The sequence below is a fragment of the Dipodomys merriami genome, unplaced genomic scaffold, assembly GCF_024711535.1.
Source record: "Dipodomys merriami isolate MVZ:Mamm:240054 unplaced genomic scaffold, mDipMer1.0.p SCAF_3, whole genome shotgun sequence".
In the NCBI taxonomy this organism is placed as follows: domain Eukaryota; kingdom Metazoa; phylum Chordata; class Mammalia; order Rodentia; family Heteromyidae; genus Dipodomys; species Dipodomys merriami.
Window position 1 is genome coordinate 32295846 of NW_027204492.1, and position 15797 is coordinate 32311642.

Genomic DNA, 15797 nt, shown 5'->3' on the forward strand with positions numbered 1-15797 from the left:
CTACCAAGTCTACAAGATACTTCGGTTGAGTTGGGTATATTTGTTTCAATGTAAAATATGATTTTACAATGTAAAAAATGATTTCAATGTAAAATAATCTTCAGGAAGATTGTTTTCCTAAAAACAACAGTGTTATGTTGAGCTACTATCATTTTTATAAGTCTAGTGTATTGTGCAAACCTGATCAAATTAAAAGCAGGATACATTAAAAAGTATGTTTAATGGAATATTACTATGAGTAACTTGATGAATACAAATTGAGTATTCCTTTAAATAAAAGGAAATGTAGCTCTCAGTTAAATTGTGTGATGTGTGTGCACGGACTACAATATTCTCTGATATTTTTGCCAAAGACTTTTGATAATCAGCAGAAAGATACTTTCCATTAAGATTTGGAGTAGAGAAAAATTGAAATGTACCTGGAAATATTTTGAGAATTTTCATTTATTTAGTTTTATGTAACTTCACAAATTGACAGGAATTTTAGGCCAACCAGTATACCAAAGAAGTATTTAAATCAAATTCTGATTATGCTATTGTTTTATGTCACCAAGATGTGATAGCATGGAGAGAAGGATAAATTAGAGAACATACTCAGCTCAAGCTTGGAAATTAGGGTAAAGTTTGGGGAATATTTACCTTTTCATATAGATTTGTACTATGGAATGATCTGCTTTTGCTTACTTGAATTTTTATTCTGTCTTAGTTATTACTTGTTATGAATTCAGTGCTTCTAGGATTTTAGAATGCAGACTTAAAATTAACATTTAAAATATTTCTGAGACAAAATAAGTGATTTTATCACCATATAAAGCCCAGTTACAAGTGAGGCCACTTTTTCAGTATAATGGGAAGTTAAGTTTAGTTCAGAAAACTGTTTTTTCTCTACTTCCCTGAGGCTGCAATGAATACACTGCACATGAAATAGATACATTCTGTAACTCCAATCCACATGGGAGCAAACATACACGTCAAAGATAGGAAAGAGCTCTTTTAAACTAGAATTTATAATTCAGGGAGGAAAATTAAAGCTTGAAAATTTAAATCCCCTTTGAATATTATTAGCAGTTGCTTTACAGATTGAATAAGAAAGATAAAAGTAGCTTCTCAGTAATGTTTGCAATATGAAACACTTCCCTCTCAAATATCTTCTATTGAGAACTTTCAATATTTATGAAAAAGAAGTTTTCCTGTTTTGCGTATATGTATTGTAAAAGATCATAACTAATGAAGTCTATATTTTACTCTAAGATGATACCTAACACACAGTTGTTCTGTTCTGTTTTCCTATCTTAGTATGCATTTCTTCCTGATATATAACATCACCAACTGAGTTGAACTAATTCAGTGGGATAATGTTGCTTCCAAAACTGATATCACATGTTCTTTACAAGAGTGTTCAATTTGGCATGGGGATTTTAGAAAGCTTCTTACCATCTGTCATCTCCTAAATGTAATATGTGTTGGAAGACAGCAATATCAAAGTAGAACTTAACTAGGGATGGAAAACATACCATCATCACCAACAACCTCAATGCCTTTTCCATTATGCTCAGATAACTGGTCAACACAAGTGGTTTATTTGACTCATATGTACCAATTATTTGCTGTAGTGATGGGAATGAACTTCATTGTCAATTTTTTTTGCCATGGGGCTTAAACTCTAGGCCTGAAGGCTGTCCCTCAGCTCTTCAGCTCAAGGCTAGTGCTCTACCACTTGAGCCACAGCACCACTTCTGGTTTTCTGGTGATTTATTGGAGACAAGAGTCTCATGGATTTTCCTGCCCGGGCTGGCTTTGAACTGTGATCCTTAGATCTCAGACTCCTGAGTAGCTAGGATTACAGGGCATGAGCCACCTGCACCTGGCTCTGTCAGTTCTTATCATGGCACATTTATGTAGAAGTAAGTCCAGCCTCATTCCCCATGCAAAAAAATACTGTCAGTGTAGCACCATTTACTAGATTACTGAAAGTAGAGAAAAATGCAGTACATTTTCTCATGAACATATGAAATAAGCTTGGTTTATGGGTTATTGGTAGGAGGGTAAATAAGAAAATCAGGTTTTTTTTCCTCCCAACAAAATTTGAAGGGGAATGTCTCCTCACAATTTTAAAGACTAAAACAATACAAGTCATTGCAAATTATTGCAAATGTCTTGTGTTTAAACACTAAAGAAAAAAGGATCTTAAAACATTTTCTTAACATCAAAAATCTATACATACTTTATTTACAGGCAAGCACAGAGATCCTTCAGTCCCTTCAAGTACAGCTTATTTTGAAGCAAAAGTGAATGTAACAATGACTGGTTGAATCACCTATTACTAATTAATGACAGTCCTGGTCTTGAACTACCATAGTCAGAGTTTATGTTATGGCTGTTTGATTTCTGAATTTAGATCACTTCTATTTTTATGCATATCCTAGTCATTAGTAAGAAAGTGATAGGAAATCTCTTACTCGGTGATCTTGCAAAGAGAGCTTACATTGGTGATAGAATTCAATGTTATCAGCCTGCCATATGGCCAACAATATTTTCCTGTAAGATATATTATAAAAATAAATGATTTACCCTAGAATGTCATATCTGTCATATCAAGAATTGGATAGTTTAATATATTTTTGTTAACTTTATCTATAAATATTTCAATTTTGTAATGTTCTCAAAAAAATCTTATTGTAAAGTGACTGTGCTAAAAAGATACGTTTAAAATACAGAGATGCATACATCATTATTATTACTTCAAACCAAGTGACATAATCAAAAGCACTATTATTGTGCAGTTTGATAACAAAGTGTAGTGACTCGGTTTTATTGATAGCCCTGATATGTGAGTTTTCCCCAACTTTGTGATATTGAATAATATGGCAATATATATATGCACCAATATATAAAAGATGGTTTGCCTGTTAAACATTAGGCATTTATTTCAGTGATGATATGAGCCATCAAATATTTCTTAAACTGTCTAGAATGTGCTCTCAGAATCTATGCCACATTCTTTTTCATATTTGGAAATAGTGCTAGATCACTAGGAATTGTGTCTAGTCATTCAAATTTTATGATCATATTTTATTGAATCCAATGAAAGCACATGACTATAAAATACAATGCAGGAAGCAAAAAAAAAAAAAAAAAGAATGTGGCCTAGGCATTGTCTTGCATGGCAATTTATTCCAGAGAAGCCAAATGCTGTCTTTATTTGTTCTACTTTTTTTGAATATCTACTCTATTAGAAACTCAAAATCTGTTTCCCAGAAGAAAAATATTGAAAAGGGTTACATTTAGGATAATATTTGAAAAGTTAAGTGAAATAGTATTTCCACGGGAATGCATACCACTAATATGACTGTTTTTGGCCTTGATAAAATAAGGCAGATACAGTCTTATCCCCTACACTCTTCCAGAGGAATGACAAGATAAGAACATCTGATTTCTACTCAGCATTCATTTACATATTGTGTAATATGAAATATTAACAAAGTCTACGCCTTAACTATGGCTGGAAATGTTTTACATTTAAGACTATACAGAATGGAGAAAGTTTCCACAAGCTACGCCATCAATAAAGGAATTAATATCCAGCATAAACAAAGAACTAAAAAAGAGTGAAAGAATAAATAGTTCAATTAATAATGGACAATTTAAGAGATAGTTCTCAGAAGAAGTAATACAAATGCCTAATCAAAACAAGCAGAAATGTTCAACATTCTTAGCCATAAAGGAAATTCAAATCAGAACCACACTGATTCTATCTTACCCCAGTCACAATGAAATTACCAGGAATACAAACAATATCCAGTGCTAAAGAGGATCTGAGGTAAAAGGAACCCTCATTCACTAGAAGTAAGAATATAAACTAGTGCAACTGCTATCTATCAGTATGGAAGTTCCTCAAAAGACTAAAAACAGGCTTACCTTATGGTCTCATCACTACTACTCTTGGGAATATATCCAAAGGGGAGTAGATAAATTTACCAGAAAGACAGCTGCATGTGTGGGTGTATTGCAGCACTGGTCACAATAGCTAAAGGGTGCATTTGAGTTTTCTGACAATGAATGGATAAAGAAAATATGGTATATATATATATGCCATAGAATATTATCCAGTCATAAAGAAAAGAAAAATATATAGTTTGCAGGAAAATGGAGCCTGTAGAGTTTGTGGAGTGCAATAAACTAAGCTCAGTTAGCTAAATACCAAATGTTCTCACTACCTGTGGAGTATAGACTAAAACAATGATGTTGATAGTAATGGTAATAAGACATGAATGTAAAAGGAAAATTGGCTAGGAGAAAATCAGTAAATGATGGCAGGGTTAGGGGAAGGGACTCTCAGGGATGAAGAGGCTGAAAGGATACAGGATAAAGGAGTTTACCAAATTCTGCATGAATTAATGGTTAGGAAGGTATATGAAATAAAATGGAGGAAGTGAATTTGCTCAAAATATGCTGTGCATATATATGGAAATACAACAATGAAACCTTCATATTGCAAATATATGTAAACTCAAAAATAAAAGAAATAATTTTTATCATTTTAAATATGTTGCTGTTGATGGTTTGGAAATACATTAAAAGAATCAATAACAAAACGTTTAAATAGGGATACAGGTTGACCTATTGTAACAATGAGATGTACAAGACACTGTTGAACAACAAACTTTACAATTTAGGGAGGGGTGACAGGAGTGTAATTGTGGAAGTGGGAGGGAAGGGATGGTAGGGGAAAACAAAGGAGGTGGCAACAATGCTTGATAGGAAATATACTCATTTCCTTGCTCATGTAACTGTAACCCCTCTGTATAACATTTTCACAATAAAAAAAACCATAAAAAAGAACCAATAGTATGTATGTAACCTTTCACAAAACTAGTAATTTAGGATAGCTTTACTCTAGGAAAAAAACAAACCCTAAGTGACATTGAATAAGTCAAACCAATACACAAATTGTCTTTTTTTTTTCATCCTAAGTATGTTGGTTCATCTTAGAATGGAAAGGAGACTTAGAGTGAAAGTACAATATTGGACTTATTAAAGAGTCATTTTCTCTGGTTACCACTACTATTGAACAAAAAGTACCACAATTTAATAATCTCTAGCTTAAAAGTTTTTAAGTGCTTGATGTTTCATTTTGTTGCAAATTCTGAATTGTGATTGCTTATCTAATAATGATGAGTACCAAGAAGCAAAAACCAGGTTCAAATGCAAATCAATCAACAAACCCTTATTATAGATGAAACAGAGAATCTTACTTTTTAAAAAGAACTATGAATTTAAAACCGGTTACTGCATTATCATATATATTGTCTTTATTTTTTTCTAGTTGTATTAGTTACTTCAGGCATAGACTTTAGTTTTCTTGGCTTGATAATGCGTGTGTTTTCTTTTTTTGCTAAGCTAGGAATAGATTTCAAAATAGTTCAAAAATGGAATAATGCTTAGCAATAAAAGATCTTCAGTCTTCTCATGATTCAATAACAGGAAGCTGTATTATTGTTTTCTCTTAAAAATATCTTTATTGTGACATAGTTGACAGAAATTAGCTGTATAGACTTAATGAATAAATTTAAACATTTGGCCACATGCTTATACCTGTGAAACCATCACTACAGTCAAGGTAATAAATAAACCTATAATCTCTGAAAGCCTCCTGAGTCTTTTTGTTTTGTATTTTTCTTGGAGGGGGGAGGGTGAGTGTTAAGAAAATTTCACATGAGATCTACCTTTTTAACAAATTTAATATTTTGATAGGGTCTTTAGTATTTTCTACATATAAGATAATGTCATCTTCCAAGGTTATTGTTAATTGTTCTTTAGTTTTGGTTGGTTGTGGGGTTTAAACTCAGTGCCTGGGTGCTGTCTCTGAGCTCTTTCATTCAAGGCTCCTGTCCTTCCACTTTGAGTCACAGCTCCTCTTCCAGTTTTCTGCTAGTTAATTGGAGATAAGTGTGTCATGGACTTTCTTTCCTGGGCTGGCTTTTAATCCACAATCCTCAGATCTCAGCCTCCTGAGTAGTTAGGCCTTGAGGTGTGAGCCACCAGTGACCAACTAATTGTTCTTTTTATTATTTATTTTTATTGTAATGTACAGAAGGCTTATTTTTTATTGTACAGAGGGCTAATTTATTTTTATTGTGATGTACAGAGGGCTTACAGTTACATAAGCTAGGTAATGGGTACATTTCTTTTTAAACAATGTCACCTCTTCTCTCCTTTTCTCTCCATTTTTTCCTCCTGGCCCCCCTCCCTGACAAGTTGTATAGTTTATTATCAACATAGTGTTTAGTATCACTGCTGCATTAGTCCACCATTTGCTTATCAAAATGAACTCTAATAAGTGGAAATGAGGTTTTTTATTTTACTTTTTGTGTATCTCCCCCTCCCCATTTGTTGACAGTTTTTACTTCTCAACTTTTTGTCTTGTAGGTAAGTTTATTTGTTTTGGGAAGGGTAAGGGAAGCACAGAAATGGTGAGACAAATAGCTAATTGTTCTTTAAATGTTTTCTTTTTAGCGCCACAAGATCCTGGACTTTTTTTTCTTTTAGAGATATTATTAATTTTCTTTCTGATTTAAATGTCTTTCCTTGATTGAAAAAAGCATCAGGAGTGGACCTCCTTTGTCTTCTTTCCATCTTAGAGGAAAAGCTTTCAATTTTTTAACTACTGGATATATTAAATGGGATTTTCATATATGATCTTTACTATGCTAAATTCATATTTTACCTAAGTTGGTGAGAGTATTTTTATTATGAGAGGATATTTAATTCTATGGACACTTAACCTTCTTTTCCCCACTTTTATCTTGTACTAGGTTATGAAGCGCTCTACCATTGGTTAACCTATGCTTCCAGGTTGTTTTTGTTTTTGAGATAGGATCCTACAACTTTATCATACTGGCCTCAAACTCATGATTCTACTGCCCTTGCATCCTGAATAGCTGAGAGTACAGGCATATGCCACTATGCCTGGGTCTATTTTTTTGGTTCCTTTTTTGTAATTGTAAAGGTGCTGTACAGAGTGGTTACAGTTACATGAATAAGGTAATGAGTGTATTTTTGTCAAACGTTGTTACCCACTCTTTTGTTTTTCTTCTGCTATCCCTTCCTCTCCACTCCTCCCTCCACCTCCGAAGTTGTAAAGTTCATTTCCAACATAGTGTCTTGTGAGTATTGTTGTTGCAGTTGGTCATCCTGTGTCCTTGTTTCAGCATGTTGTTTCCCTTCCCTTCCCTAAATCAGATAAATGGATATACAAGATGTGGCAACAGAATCAAAGACAGTAATTGCCATGGATAATCAAATGGAAAATGAAAAGTGAAATAGAATGAAAAAGAAAGAACTAGATACAGGACATTGGCCACAACAAGGTCAAAAACCAAAAAAAAAAAAAAAAAAAAAAAAAGACCAGGGGTTTCCATGTTTTGGAGTTCATTTCAATTAGCATCATTTTATATGGTCATATGTGCATAGCTATTCAGCTAGTATGATTCTCTGCCAGGGCTATCCTAGACATATTCTAATGATTACAAATGAGGGGAAACATATAGCCTATGTTTCTTAGTATGGGTAATTCATTAATCTATTTTATATGTTGAATCATCCTAGAGATGTATCCTACTTGGTCATAATATGATCCTTTCATTGTACTGTTTGATAATCTCCTATTTGAGGAGGACTTGTTCATTTATTTTAATCAGGGAGATAAATATATAATTTTCTTGTGAATTGTCTTTGATAATAAAATGGTGCTGGCTTAATAAAATTAGTTTAGAATTGTTTTCTTTTCTCCAGTTTTATTTCAAGGATTTAAGATTGGTGTTTATTGTTCTTTAAATGCTTGCTAAAACTTATAAGGGAAGCCAATAGATCATTGGATTTTTCTTTGTTACAAGGCTTTTAGTTTCTGATTCAGTTGATTTTTGATTTATTCATATTTTCTGTTTCTTCAGTTTTTAGTCTTGGGAGGTTGAATGTTTGTAGGAGTCAATCCATTTCTTCAAAGTTTTCTAAGTTGTTAGTGTACAATTGTTCAAAATAGTTCCTTAATATCATTTACATTTCTGTAGTATCAGTTGTAATGTCTCCTATCTCACATCTGATTTTATTTACTTGAGTCTTTTTGGTCTTACTAAGTTACTGTAGTTTTGCTAATTCCTCCTCCTTTTCCTCCACACTCATCCTTTCCTCTCTCTTCCCCTTTCTTCTTTTTCCTTCCCTTTTCTTTCCCGGTGTCTGTGGCTCATACATGTAATTCTACCTACTAAGGAGGCTGAGATCTGAGGAAAGTGGTTTGAAGCCAGCCCTAGCAGGAAAGCCCATGAAACTCTTATATCCAATTAATCATAGAAAAAGCCAGAAGTGGAACTGTGGCAAAAGAAGACCAGGGTCAGCAGCGAGTCCCAGAATTCATGTCCCAGGACTGGCAAAAAATATAATTAGTATTATACATAGTTGCCTGCTATGAGGTCTTTGGGTTTGTGAAAAATAAAGACATGAGATTTAGCCATGGCCAATTTTATTCAATACTGATTATAAAAGTTCTTTTTTTGACCCCCCACCCATAGGTTCTGGAAATAGGTGGTATTTTACTTCAAACTGAAACTGTTTGCAAGGAGGCATAACCTTTGATAAATCAACAAATCATTTTTTTTTATTTTTTGTGAACACACGGTACAGAGGGGTTACAATTACATGGGCAGGTTAATGCGTACATTTCTTATCAAGCATTGCAGCCTCCTACTTTGTTTACCTTTCACATCCCTTCCCAGCCTCCCCCCCCAACCCCCCCAAGCCTCCCTGATCCCCCCCACACCAACACTGTAAAGCTCGTTTTCGACATGACAACTTGTACTTCTCATTGTTGCAACAGGTCCACCTGTATCCTTAAACGACTTGTTTTTCCCCAACTCCTCTACAAGTTATACTGACATCAAATATAGTGAAAGCAGGAGTTATACTGTGGGGGAGGGACATAAAAAGCTACAAACAGATAATCTTATAAATGCTTTAGAAACAAATGCATGAAAGGAAATAAACATTAAAATACATATCTAAGGATTCATTTTCCTAACATCACATTATCTGATCTTTTCCGCTTGACTCATACATATACTAGATATTGCAAATAAGGGAAACCATGGGACCCATGTTTCTTTGGGCCTGGCTTACTTCACTTAATATAATTTTTTCCACGTTTTTCCATTTCCTAACAAATGGGGCAATGTCATTCTTTCTGATGGAGGCATAGAATTCCATTGTGTATATATACCACACTTTCTTGATCCGTTCATCTACTGAGGGGCATCTGGGCTGGTTCCATATCTTAACTATGGTAAATAATGCTGCAATAAATATAGTTATGCTGGTAGCTTTAGTGTGATCTTGTTTGTATACATTTGGGTAAATGCCCAAAAGTGGGATTGCTGGGTCATAGGGGAGTTCTATGTGAAGTCTTTTGAGGAACCTCCATACTGCTTTCCAAAGTGGTTGAACAAGTTTACATTCCCACCAACAATGAAGTAAGGTTCCCTTCTGTCCACATCCCCTCCAGCATCTGTTGTTGTTAGAGTTCTTGATTTTTGCCATTCTAACTGGAGTGAGGTGGTAGCTCAATGTTGTTTTGATTTGCATTTCTTTTATGGCTAGGGATGTTGAGCATTTCTTCATGTATCTATTGCCCATCGTTCTTTCTTCTTCAGAGAAGTTTCTCTTTAAGTCTTTAGCCCACTTATTTATTGGGCAGTTGTTTCTTTGAGGATTTGTTGTTGGGGGGTTTAATTTTTTGAGTTCCAAGTATATTTTAGATATGAGACCCTTGTCTGTTGTATGGCTCCTGAAGATCTTCTCCCAATCCGTGGGCTTTCTATTGATCTTGCTAGCTATGTCCTTTGCCATGCAGAAGCTCTGCAACTTCATGCAATCCCATTTGTCCAACCTTTCTTTGATTTGTTGTGTTTCTGGGTCTCTATTAAGAAAATTTCGGCCTGAGCCAAGGAGACCTAGGGTTTCTCCTATTCCATCCTGTAATGTTTTCAGAGTGTCTGCTTTGACATCGAGGTCTTTGATCCATGGCTTTTCTGTATGCCAACAATGAGAAAAGTGGGGCTGAAATTAGGGAAGCAACTCCATTTGTAATAGCCCCACAAAAAAATAAAAATAAAATACCCAGGAATTAACTTAACCAAAGAAGTGAAGGACCTCTCTGATGAAAACTTTAAAATCTTGAAATAGGAAATTAAATCAGAACTTAGAAAATGGCAAAACCTCCCATGCTCCTGGATTGGAAAGATTAACATCGTGAAAATGGCAATACTTCCCAAGGCTATCTACAAATACAACGCGATACCTATCAAAATTCCAACCTCATTCTTCAAGGAAATAGAAGAGGCAATCCAAAAATTCATATGGAACAATAAAAGACCCCAAATAGCAAAATCGCTCCTCAATGGAAAGAACACTGCTGGAGGAATATCAATACCAAGTTTCAAACTCTACTATAAAGCCATAGTAATCAAAACAGCTTGGTATTGGCATAAGAATAGACCTCAGGACCAATGGAATAGAATTGAAAACCCAGAAATGAACCTACAGACCTATAGCCATCTAATCTTTGATAAGGGAGCTAAAACAATAGAATGGAAGAAATACAGCCTCTTCAGTAAAAGGTGCTGGCAAAATTGGTTAACTACTTGTAGAAAACAAATCATTTTTCCTTCATTTGTATTTTTCATCACTTATACTTGAAAGCAGCAGGCATTAGCATAAACAAGCACAAGTATATTTTATTTAATGTTTTTTATTGTCAAAATACTGTACAGAGGGGTTACAGTTACATGAGCAAGGTAATGAGTACATTTCCTATCAAGCATTGTTGCCTCCTCCTTTTTTTCCCCTACCATCCCTTCCCTCCCACCTCCACAACTACATTTCCCACTCCCCCCAGCCCCACCTAAATTGTAATGTTCATTTTTCAACATAGTGTCTTGTACATCTCATTGTTAAAATGGGTTAACCTGTATCCCTATTTCAACATTTTGTTGTTTCCCTTTCCCTCTCCAAATTAGACACATCAAATACAGTGAAAACAGGGGATATACCGTGGGAGAGGGACATACAAAGCAGCAAAAAAATCACATGATACCTTATAAATACATTAGAAACAATAGCAAGAATGAAAAAAACCACTTGTGTCCTTATCTTGGGGTTCATTTTGCTTAACTTATCTTATCTGGTAATATGTACATAGCTTTTGACCTTTTCTACTTGTCCCAGACATATACTAGTTATTGCAAATAAGGGAAACCATGGGACCTATGTTTTTTGGGCCTGGCTTACTTCACTTAATAGAATTTTTTCCAAGTCTTTCCATTTCCTAACAAATGGGGCAACTACATTCTTTCTGATGGAGGCATAGAATTCCATTGTATGTATGTATGTATGTATGTATGTATGTATGTATGCATGTATATATATATATATATATATATGTATATATCACATTTTCTTGACCCATTCATCTACTGAGGGGCATCTGGGTCAGTTCCATATCTTAGCTATGGTAAATAATCCTGCAATAATCATAGTTGTGATGGTAGCTTTAGTATGGTTTTGTTTGTGATCATTTGGGTAAATGCCCAAAAGTGGGATTGCTCAGTCATAGGAGAGATCTATGTGGAGTCTTTTGAGGAAACGCCATACTACTTTCTAAAGTGGTTGAACAAGTTTACACTCCCACCAACAATGAAAAACTTCTCAACAAAATTTTGGCGAATTGACTTCAATTCATCCAAAAAATCATACATCATGATCAAACAGGAGCCATTTCAGGGATGCAAAGCTGGTTCAATATACGCAAATCAATATAATTCATCACATTAACAAGAGCAAGGATAAGACCACATGGTTATCTCAATAGATGCAGAAAAAGCATTTGACAATATCCAACAGCCCTTTAAGATGAAGGCTCTGGAATAATTAGGAATCTATGGAACATTCCTCAATACAGTAAAGGCTGTATATAACAAACCTACAGCCAGCATTATACTTAATGGTGAAAAACTAAAACCATTTCCTCTAAACTCAGGATCGAGAGTAGGATGTTCACTCTCTCCACTTCTCTTCAATTTAGTATTAGAATGCCTAGCTGCAGCATTAAGACAAGATGCAAACATAAAGGAAATCCAAATAGGGAAAGCTGAAGTAAAACTCTCCATCTTTGCAGATCGCACAGACTCCACTCCGGAATTACTGGATCTGATTCGAAACTTTGGCAAAGTAGCAGGGTATAAAATTAACATTCAAAAATCAGTGGCTTTTCTGTATGCCAACAATGAGAAAAGTGTGGCTGAAATCAGGAAAGCAACTCCTTTTGTAATAGCTCCACACAAAAAATAAAATACCTAGGAATTAACTAATGAAGTGACGGACCTCTATGATGAAAACTTTAAAAACCTGAAAAAGGAAATCAAAGCAGAAGTTAGAAAGTGGAAAAACCTCCCATGCAGCTGGATTGGAAGTATCAACATCATGAAAATGGCAATATTGCCCCAGGCTATCTACAAATTCAATGCCATGCCTATCAATATTCCAGCCTCATTCTTGAAGGAAATAGAGGAGGTAATTCAAAAACTCATATGGAACAAGTATATTTTATGACCATAACACTGTTATATTTACTCTTTAGAATTGTATAGAATATTTGTTATTTATGATTTCATGTATACTTTCAATACAAATACATTTTATAGCTGTCCACAGTATTGGAAACTTGGAAGAATGTGTGTAGCTGATACTCCAAGGAGGCATGCAAATAGTGACTTGTTTTTATTCTAGCACTAATCATTTCCAATGAGATCTGTATGGATTTAAAATGCTTTGTGATGAGTTGTCCAAAATATTTAATCACATTAGGTTTTATAGACTATAATTTCAAGGACTGAGCTTTCAGGTATTAATGTTAAAATTTCTGAACAGAGCTTGGAATATAGATTAATGGTAGAGTGCTTGCCTTGCATGAATGAAATCCTAGGTTAGATTCCTCAGTACCACATGAACAGAAACAGCCAGAAGTGGCACTGTGGCTCAAGTAGTAGAGTGCTTGCCTTGAACACAGAGAGGCTCAAGGACAGTGCCCAGCTCCCGAGTTCAAACCACAGGACTGGCAAAAAACAATCTGAACAATGTTTTATCACACTTCCATGCAGTTGAAAAATATTGTAATGAATCTAGTTTATACTTGCCTGCTTTAAATTCACAAGTATTGCCAGGTTCATGATTTAGTTAAGATCTGAAGTGTGTACTGAAATGTATTAAATTTTCTCATGTTACCGTCAACATAAAACAGCTCTTCTTCACTTGCACTAGATAAGACCAGAAGCATCAAGACACTTGCAGCATGAAATGTACAGGCGAGGATAGCAAATTTTTCCTATTGAGATGTTCACACATGTCAAAGGAACTGTTAGTTGTCTATGTTAGAGACTTTAAAGATGTCTGTGGTGTTTGTGGGAATGCATTAAGATGCAGTTTTCAATTCAAAACACAGACGAATTTAACAATTTCTAAAATTTCTTCTAGTTGTATAATTCTATGCATAGTTCATTGCAACAAATATTTGTCTTAATTGTAGTTTCTCTTCATCAAAAATAGGAAATGCAATACTTTAGGAAAGCAAATGCATTAACCTACACAACCATTTGAATCCACCAGCACTAGGCAATTAAAAAAAAAACACTGTTTGGAAGGAATAATAAACCTTAGATCTGTAGTTCTAAAATTTTACCGAACACTTCCACTAAAACACATGAATAACCATAGGCACTTTAACACCTCATAGGGCCTTTCAAAAGCAAAATTCTTTTTTTTTTAAATTTTATTTTATTTTATTTGAGAACATACTGTACAGAGGGGCTACAATTACATGGGCAGGATAATGCATACATTTCTTACCAAGCATTGCAGCCTCCTCCTTTGTTTACCCTTCACCTCCCTTCCCAGCCTCCCCCTCCCCCCACCCAATTATACCCCCCTCCCCCCAAACCGACATTGTAAAGTTGGTTTTGACATGACATTTTGTACTTCTCATTGTTGCAACAGGTCCACCTGAATCCTTAAACGACTTGTTTGTTCCCATCTCCTCCGCATGTTATACTGACATCAAATATAGTGAAAGCGGGGGTTACACTGTGGGGGAGGGACATACAAAGCAACAAAGAAATAATCTTATAAATGCGTTAGAAACACATGCATGAAAGAAACGAAAACATTAAAATACATATTTAAGGGTTCATTTTCCTAACATCACATTATCTGACCTTTTCCGCTTGACTCATACCTATACTAGATATTGCAAATAAGGGAAACCATGGGACCTATGCTTCTTTGGGCCTGGCTTACTTCACTTAATATAAATTTTTCCAAACCTTTCCATTTCCTAACCAATGGGGCAATGTCATTCTTTCTGATGGAGGCATAGAATTCCATTGTGTATACATACCACATTTTCTTGATCCATTCATCTACTGAGGGACATCTGGGTTGGTTCCATATCTTAGTTATGGTAAATAATGCTGCAATAAACATAGTTGTGCTGGTAGCTTTAGTGTGGTCTTGTTTGTAAACATTTGGGTAAATGCCCAAAAGTGGGATTGCTGGATCATAGGGGAGATCTATGTGAAGACTTTTGTGGAACCTCCATACTGCTTTCCAAAGTGGTTGAACAAGTTTACATTCCCACCAACAATGAAGTAAGGTTCCTTTCTGTCCACATCCCCTCCAGCATCTGTTGTTGTTAGAGTTCTTGATTTTTGCTGTTCTAACTGGAGTGAGGTGATATCTCAATGTTGTTTTGATTTGCATTTCTTTTATGGCTAGGGATGTTGAACATTTCTTCATGTGTCTATTGGCCATCCTTCTTTCTTCTTCAGAGAAGCTTCTCTTTAAGTCTTTCGCCCACTTATTTATTGGGCAGTTGTTTCTTTGAGGATTTGTTGTTGGGTGGTTTAATTTTTTGAGTTCCAAGTATATTTTAGATATGAGACCCTTGTCCGTTGTATGGCTAGTAAAGATCTTCTCCCAATCGGTGGGCTTTCTATTGATCTTGCTAGCTATGTCATTTGCCCTGCAGAAGCTCTGCAACCTTATGCAATCCCATTTGTCCAACCTTTCTTTGATTTGTTGTGCTTCCGGTTCTCTATTCAGAAAATTTCGGCCTGAGCCAAGGAGACCTAGGGTTTCTCCTATTCCATCCTGTAATGTTTTCAGAGTGTCTGTCAAAAGCAAAATTCTTTATAATACTCTCAAGTTGGTTATTTACCTTGAATTAATACTTTTTTTTCCATTCACTCAGCTGTCATGAAAAGAAGTCCAGGCATTCTTGATATGATCCCATCATCCTTTTCCACATCCTTCTCTCAAAAGTTCAGTTATTTTTTATCAATCTACCTGAGAAATCTCAAATAAGGTAAGTCCCTTTGCTTTCACCCCACATTTGCTGCTCTACCTCAGCTACAGGTTCAAGTTCATCTATAATGTCACAGCTTCAGTGTTATAGCCTCTCCCCTGGGCACCAGTTTCACCATCTCAAGCTAATTCTCTAAATTGCTTCTAAACTGATCTTTAAAATATATGAATTTCTTTATTCTTCCTCATGTTTTATAATATGGAGTATGGCTCCAACTTGGATATATAAAATTATTTTAAATGCTAGTTGTGAACTTTTAAAAAATACCTTCTTGCTTGAATTTATCCTTGGCCTTCTGTACTGACACTTCACATACATTCTGCAATTTCCTCAC